Source organism: Desmodus rotundus, chromosome 10, assembly GCF_022682495.2.
Source record: "Desmodus rotundus isolate HL8 chromosome 10, HLdesRot8A.1, whole genome shotgun sequence".
Classification (NCBI taxonomy): Eukaryota; Metazoa; Chordata; class Mammalia; order Chiroptera; family Phyllostomidae; genus Desmodus; species Desmodus rotundus.
This window is the reverse complement of record NC_071396.1, coordinates 24,878,390-24,891,410: the sequence shown is the minus strand read 5'-3', so window position 1 is coordinate 24,891,410 and position 13,021 is coordinate 24,878,390.

Below are 13,021 nucleotides of genomic sequence, written 5' to 3'. Positions count from 1 at the left end.
TGGGCCTGCGTAAGACACGTGGGGGAGGCGGGTAACAGGTAGCAGTTTGGTGAGGATAGCTACAAGTACATTTTATTATTAGAGCTCACGTACAGGATTTATTGTGGGAGTCAAGAATATATTTCGGGCTCCCATTGGAGGGGAGAGTGCTGACAGCCCACTATGCAGTTTTCTCAGACGGTTCACTTTGACGGATAATGGACTGAATGCCTAGAATTTCCCATCGGCGCCCACGAACAGACTACAAAAATGCCGTGTTCGGAGAAGACGTGATTGTGGTTGGAGTTGGACTAGCCTATTGGAGTTCTTGAGCTCTGAAAAAAGAAAAAAGCCTTTTATCCGTTTAGTTCTATAAAAGCATTAGTGTGATCTATTCCATTCCTGGAGGGCAGACCTTTGGAGGCCCAATTATTATAAATTCTCACTTCTTCCACAGTTCCTTGTTGAATATCTGGTGGCCAAAGAGTCTTCCCTGTTCTGCTCTGTCTGGTGCTATGTTCAAGTGCCGAGGTGTCCACACTCTCGACAGCTTCACCTTGACAGAGGCCTGGGGCTCCTTAGAGAGCCGAAGTCTTAGGCATGCGCACACCCCACCGCTAACAGTGTTCCTTGGAGAATCTCAAGGATACTCTTAGCATGAAAAAATTGGTGTGGTTTTTGCTTAGGTAACAGAATTCCTGAGCCAAAGATCGTTTTCAGATATACTGTTAAGGGGGAGTTTTCCAAAATAGACGTAGCTAGAACCTGGCAGCTTCCAAGTCCTTGAATCTTTGGTGACCAAATGACCCAGCGTTTCAGCAATTTGCAGGTCGCCGCAGGGCCTGCTGGTCCCGCCCCTGCCCTGATTTTGCAAGGGCAGAGCGGCTGGATGGCGGTAGGGTTGGCTCCATGACATCTGCTCTGTTACCTGTTAAAGATTTTATTTATGTATTTTAGACAGAGGGGCAGGGAGGGAGAAAGAGAGGGAGAGAAACAGCAATGTGTGGTTGCCTCTCGCGCGCCCCCTACTGGGGATCTGGCCCATAACCCAGACATGTGCTGCGACTTGGGAATCCAACCAGCAACCCCTGGCTCACAGGCCGGTGGTCAATCCACTAAGCCACACCAGCCAGTGCTGTTATTGTGCTTTTATAAACAAATAGCAAATAAGATGCCCACCAGACCTGGGTCTCCACAGCAAGGAAGATCCCAAGGTCCCAGGGGCTGCCTCAACGCCAGTTAGTGGAAGGCAGCTCCTGAGGGGGTTTCGGGGCCTGGACCTTTCTCTGAGCCGTCTGCGATGGAGGCAGGCAGATACTTAGAAATGAAGAATTTCCAAAGGCATCCGCGGCAAAGGCAAAATCTGCTAAAGAAAGCTGAATCCAACATCCTGAGTTCCTGAAATAGTTACTTCACTTCCCAGGAGTAGCTGGACCTCAGGCAGGAGACTTGGAGACATTAGATGAAATAACAAATGAAGTCCTGGGAGGCTGACATCAAAGAAAGTTACTGACATGATACTAACCAACATCCTGGATTCTAAAAATAGCCTTGTAAGAGTAACAGTAACACTTAAAACCGCAGCCACGCGTGTGCTCTATACTACTGATCAACCTATAGTCCTCCTTAGCGTCATTACCATCTGATTGTAATAAATTAGCATTGTGGTTTCCACCCCCCCAAGTGGGCGGTCCGGGGGGAACTATGGGTAATCACATGCACTGTAGCGGAAAAATTATGTGATTCCTAACTCAAGTGCAGTAGGAAGGAAATTAAGCCTAGGGAAGTAAAAAGCGTTACAAAGTCATAACCCCTCAGACAACAGAGGACCTTTCCCCATTCAGGGGATCCGCCTGCTCCCATGTTCTTTGGAGTGTACTGTCTTAATAAAGCTCGCTCGCTTCATTTCCCTTTGTTCGTGTGATGCGTTCAATCCTTTTTTTTTGCAATCACTGTGCACACATGGGACGCCTTGAGGGTGGGTGCTCACCTCCTTCCCATGGGGTGCTGGCCACTTTTCCAGTCGGTGGCGTCCAATACCACACCAGGAGCACTGGAGGTGCCCGGTGCCCGCAGCCAGCTCCACTCTGGAGGGATCCAGCCACAGAGAGACGGTAGGGACCCCGGACTCTGTTCTCGGTGTCGAGGGGATTCCGCTGTAGCCCAGCAGGGGTCCTGTCAACAACGGAAGGCAAAAGGACCAAACTGCTGGTAGCATCTGTTTCCAAAGACGTCGGAGGAGTGGGAACTGAGAGCTCTGGAGCGGCTTGACTGACTGCCTCACTTTCAGGTTTAGGAGCTTACCCAGAAATCAAATTTGTTCGTTTATTTTGTTCTTGAGGCCATGTGTAAGTGAAATCGCATGCTACTTGTCTTTCTCCGGCTTACTTCACTTAGTATAATACCCTCTAGGTCCATCCATGCTGTCACAAATGGTAAGATTTCCTTTTTTATGGCCGAGTAATATTCCCTTGTGTCTATGCACCACACTTAGGTTGCTTCCATATTTTGGCTTTTGTAAATAACACTGGGATGCACACAGCTGAAACCCATGCAAAATGATATTGAAAGTAAACCGTAATTGAAATAGTTTTTTTTTAATCATGTTGGGAACAGCTTTCGTCAATGCATAGGACGTGGGAGAATAATTGAAATGAAGAAATCAGGCTAAAGGAAAATGAAGAAGGAAAACCAAGAAGACTCCAGGGAATGTTGCCCTGCCCCGCCCACATCAGGGGCGCCCCACCTGGGCTACAGCGCATGCGTGCCAGTGCCTCCCTAGCTCACTGAGCCCATGAAACAGGAGCAGGTGGGGACATCAGCGAGCATGCGCTTAGGCAGTGCTCAGCGGCACAGGCCCAGCACAGACCCCGCCCCATCTAATTAGAAGGTGATCTGCAGCAGAGCAGGGGAAGGTGGGAGTAATGGGAGGAGCCGAGTCCCCTCCGGACTGTGAGCAGCTGTCACACCCAGGCGTGATTGCTTAATAGGTGTCTTCACGCATGCTCTGTGAGCCGCCCCATAAATGCACAGGACTTCTCAGAGCGAAGCAATGTCCAGGTCCCGGACATGACAGGAGTGGTGGGACCTGGTGTGACGGTGGACTCTAGACCACAGTTGCTGGAAGACCCAGCGCAGGGACTTTGGGAAACCGCAGGAGGGCAACCCAAGTCACACAGAGCCCACAGGTGTCCTTGAATGTCCCGAATTCCGAAGACAAAAGAGTTACTCCCTAATTCTGCGGGGCCATCAAGTCACCGGGATAATCCTGTTTAGCTTCCCTGTTCCCTGGGAGCATGGCCAGCTTAGCCACCATGGCTCTGGGAAAAGCTGGGAGTCCACATTCAGTCTCTGCCCATCACTAGGTCTCAGTGCCCTGTGGGAGGGACGAGAGGAGGTGGCTGACATTGGCGTGAGGTAATGCCATCCTGTATACTGAGCGCTGAAAACACAGGCCAGCTCTGGCATGGAGCACGGCAAGTGAGCACTCCTGGGTGTGTGTGAGGGTGCTTCCCGTGAAGATTGACGTTTGAGTCAGAGGACTGAGTAAAGCAGATTGCACTCCTCAGCATGGGTGGGCCTCACCCAAGCAGGTGAAGGCCTGAATAGTCCTTAAAGATGCTGTTAAGTGCTGTACGCTAGATGTGATGAGCTAGATGTCGGTCTTTTCCTATCTTTGGACTTGAACTCAGACAGTGACTCTTTGGGGGAGCTTCCGGGCTTTCAAACTAGAACTTACACCACCAGCTCTCTGGGTTCTTGGGTCTTCGGATCAGCGCTGAAACTAAACCAGCAGCTCTCCTGGGCCTCCAGCTCGCTGACCCACCCTGCAGATGTTGGGAGGCCATCAGCCTCCACAACCAAATGAGCCAAGTCGTCGCCGTAGGCCTTTTTTTCATCTACCTATGTGTTGCATTGGTTCTGACTCTGACTAACATCTTCTGGCCTCACTGACTCTCTGAATAAGGTGTCCACCCCACAGCCTGCGGGCCGCATGCAGCCCAGGATGGCTGCGAATGAGGCCCAACACAAAATCGTAAATTTACTTAAAACATCATGAGATTTTTTTGTGTGTGGGATTACGTGTTGCAGTGTATTTAATGTGTGGCCCGAGACAACTCTTCTTTGTCCAGTGTGGCCCAGAGATGCCAAAATGTTGGACGCTCTAGATCCTTCTTCTCCCCATTCATTCACAGTTGGCCACCCAACCCATCCCTCGCCATCTCTCTGTCCTGGCACGAGCCAGCAGATTTAAAAAGCAACTGTCAGCCCCTGATCACTCCAATCCACTTAACCTGCTCTCATTCTCCAGTGTCCCACTGAGCCCAGTCTTATTAGGACCTTAGTAAAGGGCACATTTCAAAGGCTCTTCTAAAATGAACAAGGAGGCCCTGGCTGGTGTGGCTCAGTGGATTGAGCACTGGCCTGCCAATCAAAGGGTCGCTGGTTCGATTCCCAGTCAGGGCACATGCCTGGGTTTCAGGCCAGGTCCCCAGTAGGGGGCACGTGAGAGGCAACCACACATGGATGTTTTTCTCCCTCTTTCTCTCTCCCTTCCCCTCTCTAAAATAAAATCTTTAAAAATAAAATGAACAAGGCATGTTCCCCGTGTGCAGGCCCCAGGCCCCTGTGGGACATACATCCCCCCTGAGAATGATGACAACACCAGGAAGTCCTGTCTGAAGGCAACCTACCCAATCCTGCATTTCCCAGAGCACTTTCAGCCACAGAGACACGGGTTGCAGTTGCCATTGTGTGGGTGTGAGTGCCCCTCAGCTCCTGGGCTCCCAAGTGAAGTCTGCACCTTGCCCTGTGCTGTGAAGGTCTCCTGTCTGACGTAGTCTCTCTTCTGCCCTGGGCGGTGTGGCTCAGGTGGTTAGAGTGTCCTCTCATAACCAAAAGGTTGCGGATTCGATCCCCAGTCAGGGTATGTGTGGGAAGCAACTGATCAATGTTTCTCACATCGATGTTTCTCTTCTCCCTCCCTTGCTCTCTAAAAGCAAGTTTTAAATGTTCTTGAATGAGGATTTAAAAAAATGAAGTATTCTTCCTTTTAGGCTTGGTTGGTGAGGTCCACACCCCACCTCCCAAGACTGGGATCAAGCTTCCGGCCCTCTGGGTGATGCACCCGCCCACCTGGGAACCTTTGCTCAGACATCTGTGACCAAGTGCTTCCATGCCCTTGGCAATGACCTGCTCTGCTGCCATTATCTGCCGAGTGGGAACGCACAGACTCAGCAGCCCTGCTCTGCGGCCAAGCAGCCAAGAGCGGCACTGGCTGGGAGCAGCCTCCTGATCAATACTGAAGGGACAGTGACAAAGAATGAAGGGAAAGGTGTCCCTGAAAAGATTGAAGAGGAAAGCCGATGGGGCCACAGGCACAGCGTGATTCCCCACGGGCCCATCCTCGGAGACCCCTGACCTCTGTCTGGCCCATGAGGCACCGGCAGTAGCCGAGCGCACATCCCTGCCCCCCCACCCCACGTCCGTCTGTGACTGATGCGCTTGTGTGGGTCTTGCCGACGAGGCCTGTATTTCCAGTGTGACATCAGAGGCTGGTTTTCTTCAGGGCCATGGAGAGGAGCGGGGCCATGTCACGTGTGACCCCCTGAATTGCCAACCCAGCAGCACATAGAAGGGAGGCCTCAGTTCCAACAAGGGTTGGGGTGCCCTGCAAATGGCCGAATCTGAGGATTCGAAGCAGATCAGCACGTGCAGGCTGTCGGCCCACACAGCGCAGACCTTTAAGGCACCAAGAAAAATCATGCGGACACTGCGACATCAAAGGAACCAGAAAATCAAAGCCGTTCTCCGTGTTTCTTATGCAATTATGCAAGGAGATTTTCCAAAAAGAATTTCTTGCAAACAGTGCTGGCTGCTCTCCCCCAGAAAATACCACCTGTCCACACTGCCTGGTGGCCTGTGGTGTCACCGTGGCAACGAAGATGGGGAGAGGGGACCTCCAGAGCCTGTCAGGGCTCCCCAAGCTCACCCTAGAGGTGATGCCGCCCTCACGGAGCTTCTGTTCCCCTGCAGGGCAGTCAAGAAAGTCACCCAAGGGAAACTGGGAAGGACGCTGGTTGGGAGACAAACAACAGTGACAAAGGGGCTGAAAAACGACCACAGTTCCAGTCGTTTGTAATTTCCAATGAACTCGCACTCCCTTGCAAGTGCCTAAGGTTCATATTTCTTGTCTTTGTTTTTTTTTAAAAATGATTTTACTTACTTACTTTTAGAGAGAGGGGAAGGGAGGGAGAAAGGGAGAGAAACATTAATGTGTGGTTATCTCTCGCACGCCCCCTACTGGGGACCTGGTGGGCAACACAGGCATGTGTCCTGATTGGAAATCCACCCCGCGACCCTTGGTTCATAGCCCACACTCAATCCACTGAGCTACACCAGCCAGGGCTGGGTGCAGAAATCTTTAGTGGCAGGGGGCGGGGGAGGGGGATTATGCTGCCTGCCACATGGCAAATGTAAAAATTCATCAAGCTGTGAGCTAAAGAGTGTGGTTCTTTGCTCTTTGGTGATTCACACTCCAATAAAAGTGCATTTTAAGAATAGGTAGCCCAGGGGCTTCCGGAACTGAACTGATGGGCAACGAGAGAGAAAACCCACACCCAAAACGCATGCAGCGGAGACCAGTGCAGGGGGTGGAGCACAGAGTGAGTCCCTTGGTTCAGCCAACTCAAAAGCCCACCTGTTCCCACATCTTCCCTAACTCAAATTAAGGAACTCTCTTTTTTTTGAAACCAGTTGAAGTCACATTTTCTATTTGTGCCAGCCTAAGTCATCCTAAGTGAATCCACTTATTAAGTAGAACAGCCGTCCCAGCTCTGTCCCAGCTCTGATGATCTGACCCTGAGTCACAAGACTGCGCTGCTGGCGATAAGGTCGTTTTAAACACCTTGAACGTGCATATTTTTAATTGACTTTGAGAGAGAGAGAGATTGATTCATTGTTCCATTCATTTATGTATTCATTGGTGGATTCTTGTATCTGCTCTGACCAGGGATCAAACCAGCAACGCTGGTGTATTGGGACACCGCTGTAACCAACTGAGCTACCCGGCCAGGCCTGAAGTTTCAATTGACTTGGCATTTGACTATAACATTTAACTGCAAATTCCAAAAGCAAATGATGGCTTCGTATGCAGTACCTTCAAAAATAGTCTCATAAAACTCATATACTTTGCCATAAAATTATATTGGGTCTCTAAATTTACAGTACCTATTAGTTCATTTGGGATGAGGAAAATACTTGTGTAAAATATTATTAAGCAAGAAGAGTTATATCATCTCTGACACGTATATCACTTTCAATTACATCTCTTTTTTGGAGAAGAAAATGGTGATGGTATTTTACTTTGTGGCAGGTGAAGGGATTCCTCCTATGTGGGATTCGGCCTCAGCCTTCACGTAAAAAAGAAAAAGAACTCAAAGGAAATGAATATAGTGGCATTGTTATATTAACGTTAAGCTCTCTCTGATCTACGACTGGGCGACTTTCAGCTCCACAACCCTGCCTGCCACGTACTCCGGGGACACAGCTTTTTCTTTTCCAACTATGTACTCTCTCATACATTTCAGTAAACTAGAGTTCACTGATGCCTCTTGGAGATAATAACTTGCAAAAATAGGGTATGAGGAAATTGTCACGTATGGCTTTGGTTTTGTGCAACGGGAAGAAATAAATTCGATGGGCATTTATATATATATTCTCAAATTGACCGTACACAGCCTTTTTTTCTGCCCATTACAGAAAATTGGGGCAAAGGATAATTATAACTATGTATAAAAAAAGCAGCAAATGGACAGAAAAGTCACTCCCAGCGGCAGAGCCCTGGTCACCCTGGGCTCGTTATTGCTCGTCTCTGATGAGTGACGGGTCGCTTCTTGTCTGCTGGCCCCCCGGGCCTGAACCCGTTCTGAGGGTCAGGCCCTGGGGACCGGCTGCCTACATCCCAGAATGCAACTCTTCGTATAGGAGCCTGTTACCTAATGGCCTGTAAAGGCCCCGGAGCATCTCCCACTTAGCAAATGCTATCAATACACTTATGAGGAAATCTGATTGGGATAAAGAAATTATGGGTTCAAGTGAACCCACGAAGACAGGGAGCACATTTCCACCTGCGGTAAGATCCTCCCCCACCCCAGGAAATGTCCTTACCTGGTAAAGACACAGAAATTCACAGCCAGCATCATATTTAACTGTGAAATATTGAAAGCTTCCTCTCTGGATTCCAGAATGAGTAGAGATGCCTAGTCTTGATCAGTGTGATAATTCAAGAAACGGAATAAATGAATAAGGATTGGAAAGGAGGAAATGGAAAATGCCGTTATTTGTGAGTGGTATAATTATTGTGCAGAAAATACAAGAGCTGGTTGAGATACATTATTGGAATTATGAAGCGGTGTTAGCAAGGTTGCTAGGTAAAGGCACAACATGCAGAAATCAATTACTCCACTTTCTATCAGCAATGATTCATTAGAAAAGGACATTTTAAATGGATGCTATTTCCAGTGGCCTCAGAGAACATCAAATTATTTAGAAATAAATCAAGTGAAAGATAGGCAAGACCTTTCTACAAAGATGCTACAGATCATCCCGGCTGGGTAGTTCAGTTAGTTGGAGCATCATCCTACACACCAAAAGTTGCGTGTTCAATTCCTGGTCAGGGCACATACCTAGGTTATGGGTTCAGTCCCAGGTCAGGGCGCGTACAGGAGGCAACTGATCACTGTTTCTCTCTCGCATCGATGTTTCTCTCTCCCTCCATCTCTCTCTCTCTCTCTCTCTCTCTCTCCCTCTCTCTCCCCCTTCCTCTCTTTGTCAAATCAATAATTGTATCCTTAGATGAGGATTTTTAAAAGGCACCTAAAAACGGAACATACTCACTGTAAAACACTTCTCACCCTAGGACTGAGAAACATCACTCCAAAGTGTGTGCCAACCAGAAATATGTATGCCAACCAGTTGGCGGCATACCTATGTACAAATAGCCACCAACTGGTGGAACAGGACATAATCTACTGCACAAACACAGGACAGACTCTGCCACTGCTTGCGACACCATAGACAGGTGACACAAAATTCACATAGCGTGTGAAAAGTTCAGGAAAAGTTCAAACACAGACAAACTAAGCTATGGTATTAAAAGCGGCTTCCATGGCCCTGGCCGGGTAACATTTGTTTGGGGCATCATCCCGATACACCAAGGTTGCAGGTTCAATCCCCCGTCAGGGCACGTATAACCAATGAATGCATCAATAGGTGGAACAACAAATCAATGTTTCTCTTGCTCCCTCTCTCCCCCCACCTCCCTCCTTTCCTCTTCCTCTCTAAAAAAAAAAAAAAGCACTTCACTGGCTTCCAGAGGGCATGGGGGTGATGGGGGTGGAGGGGGGTGTCATCAGGGTTGGACTTCTGGGTAAAGAGATTTTTAAAAAATGCATCAGCCTGTGTATCTCTGATTTCCTATATGTGAGTTACATGTCTATGCAAATGTTTGTTTAAACACATTAAGTAGCCAGGGTTAAACGTGTTGTAATATTTAGGGTCTGGAAGAAAAGTCAAGAAGCATCACACTCAGCGGCTCTGCTCCATGGGTCAGACACAGAGACGCAGCCACCCGCACTGTCATTTATGGAAATGACTGAACGAGAACCCCCTCCGTTCCCTCAGCCCCCACCCGCGGTGTGGCCGTCTGCTGTGCGTTCATCCACCCGCGGGGGCACGAGCAATGTGGACGAATCACTTCCAGGTTGAATGGTTCCCTGCGGAAGCAGTGAGGGTGTGACTGTCACCAACAAAATATTAATCATTTCTCAGTGTTACCGCAGAGACGCAAGCCAGGGGACTCCCCCTCCTTGGTTCTTGCCTTGCTCACAAGAGAAGAATTCAGGCAAGAGACACGTATGGAGGGAATGAGATAGTAAGTTTATTTAGAAAATACACCCAAGCACCAAGCTGCAAGCTGGCACCCAGCTGGTCTGAGTGCCCAATAGGGGTTTTAGGGGTTTTATGCTTGTCACCACCTTCCGGGGTCCCCCTCCTCCTCCCCTTTGCAGACCTTGGGATGAATATTCACTCTCAAATCTTTCTTTCCTGGGTACTGGGAACGATACACACAGAACTCCCAGGGCTCCCCGCCTGCACTATCGTGGTCTCTCTCGTGATCTTTGGAACGCTGGCAATGTTGCCGGACCAGGCTCGGGACTGCTGCGTTGGTGGGTGAGACACAGCTCACTCCCCTCCCTGCCTTGCTTTGCTATCTGTCCCACCTAAGAGTCTCCAATTGCTTTTGTTCAACTGTCCTACACAAACTGTTTGAGCAGCGTATTTTTCATTATTGCCACACGATAAGCATTTATCTTAACATGTAACAGCTCAGAGTAGCCCAGCTGCGTTTTCCCAGGGACTGGACATCTTGACCAGGGTGTGGACATCCCCTTCCGGATGAATTCTTTTGCTGAAAATGACGATTTTCATAAACCCGCATTGATGCCATCTCTGGGCTGTTGGAGATACACCTTTTCTTGTAGGCAGGTGATGCTGAATTTCACCTGCGCCTACCCAGCCCGGAGCTCGGTGTGGTGAGGGTGGGAGAAGAGAACCCATCTCCTGCCACCTGGTGGAGCTCAGGCACGTGGAGGTGGGAGCCGGGCTCTGTGGAAGCCAAGCAGGAATGGAGAAGGAAGGGTGCCCACCTTTCTGGCTGCAGATTGCTACTTCAATGGCATTGTCAGCTGTCCTCGTGCACGATGTGACAAATGTGCAGCGCGGCTGTGAAGCTGTGAGACAAAGAACACACCCGGGGAAGGGTCAGCCTTTCCAGACTTTTGTCCCAGAGTGGGACCAGACGACCTGACTGCACTCGCAGGGGCAGGGCTATGCGGGAGGGGACAGGAGCTGGTCCCTTCTCCCTCCGAGGGTTCTGGATGCCACTTTCAAAGGCCAGGCCCTGAGAGGAGGAGGTGAGTGCGATGGGGTGGCTGGGGAAGCTTCCATGCAGTGGATGTCGCAGAGCTGAGCCACATTAAGACTCCGTGCACAGGGTCTGCTAAGGAGATGGGCGGACACCCCGCAGGACCGGCTGCGGAACACAGGGCAGGGAGCATTTTATCACCAAGAATCCGTTCAGGCATCTAGCCTCTCCTACGTACAATGCACTCTGCAGTGATGGAGGAATCCACAAACGCTGTTACTAAGGTCGGGCCACGCGCAAGCCCCTCTGAGGAGTCTGTCTGCGTGAACGAGCGTGCGGATCCGTGGGCGTGGACCAGGCAGAGATGGCATGGGGAAGCCAGACCACGAAACATGGAATGCTTTGTGACGGCTCCTGGGGGCAGAGCGGCTGAATCGTGTTTCTGGGGGCTGTGGATTGGATTCAGCAGAAAACTTGTTTTGAATTCATCCACAGTGTACACTGTCATGAAGGTGGACGTTCCAGGAAAGAGAAGTTCATATTCTGTCTGGCTTCCAGGAAAGGGGCGGGGACAGTTTTGATGGCCGCTACCTGCAGGCCAAAGCGAGGAACATCAGCTATAATCCAACCAAATAGCATGCTTATTAGCCACAGGCTCTGCGCCCGCTCACCGAGCACAGGCCGGAGCGCCCCCTGGCGGCTGGGCGCGAGGCTCCAGCTTTCGCCCTGTGTTTCCACGAAGCTCATCCCACCGCAGCAGCCACAGATCTGGGGCTCCGGCACGCGCTCTGCGCAGGTCAGCCAGGGGGTCTGCACAGCGGGGGGCCCCGGGGACTAGGAATCAGTGAGTTCGGCAGCTCAAACCCGTGTCCGTAGCGCGGAGGAGACCCATCACCGTAGGCAAGTGGCTCCGAATCACAAACCCTTGACCGTGAGACACAGGTGAGGTCCTGGCAGCACCCGGTGCTGAGCCTCAGCGACCCCAGCAGGCGAGGAGGCTCCACACGCGCGCAGCCTCTGCCTTAGCTTTTATCCGCAGCCTCCCTCTCCACAAACGCTGCCCTGACGCTCACCTGCCTGAGCTATTGCCCATCGCTTTCCTCCCGCGGCGGGATCCATAGAAGTGGGAGACACAGACCGAAGGGCAGGGAAAGGCCAGTCCCCAGCCCCTGGCGGAGCCTGTTCGCTGGTCTGTGCTTTTTCCGTGACGGGGACAGAAGAATGAAACGCGCAGGGAACTGGGCGTCCTAAGCTTGTCCCACCTCACCCCGAGCATCTGAGGCTGTTGGCAGCTCTAAGAGAGGGACTGCGGGAGGGAGAAGGAGCTAAAGAAAGCAGAGGCGAGGTCACTGTGAAAATGAAGACATGGGAAGGGCTGGGCTGAGTGCCGGCGCCCTGGCGTCTCAGAGAGCCGGGCCAGGCCAGGCCAGCGCCCGGAGAAACACCGGGAGAAACGATTTGCTCCCGCACAAGCTCTGCTGTGGGCATGGCACTGGCTCCTTTTGGTTTTTCTCCTAAGATGTCTTTTGGGGAGGCAGCCCTAGCGACCGTCCCGTGGAAGGGCCCATGCCCCAGCCCCCGCAGGGCCTAGGCCCAGAATATTCCGTCCTACGGAGGCCGGTGGGAAGCTGTCGCCGTCCCCAGCTTCCTGTTCCTCAGTCATAGAAATCGTTCCCTCTTCTGGGGTGAACTTCGTATGGGGGAAATTCGCAGTGAACGCCCTTGTTCTGTTTGAGGGTGTGTCCTTGGGCCCTGCCCCGTGGGAACCGGGGTCTCCTCCCGCAGCGGGACAGGGGCGCGTCCAGATGTGCGACGCGGCGGGACCCACCGGCCCAGGACACGCATCCACGCGGCAGATCCTGATTGTGCCTCTGTGCCCGGGAGGTAAGGATGGTTCCAGCCGGCGCCTGCTGTGCGCGTCCTGTTCTCCGTGGAGACTCCCACCCCGCAGGTGAGGACCCTGCAGGTGGAGACCCGCAGTGGGCCTGTCGCTGCCCTCCGCACCCAGGGGCCGGCACCAGGGTTTGGTAGCCACAGCTTCTTGATCGACGACGCAGCTAAACATTCCCAGTGCGCCTTCAGTTATTCACAGTTGCGGGGTGAATTTTGCTCATT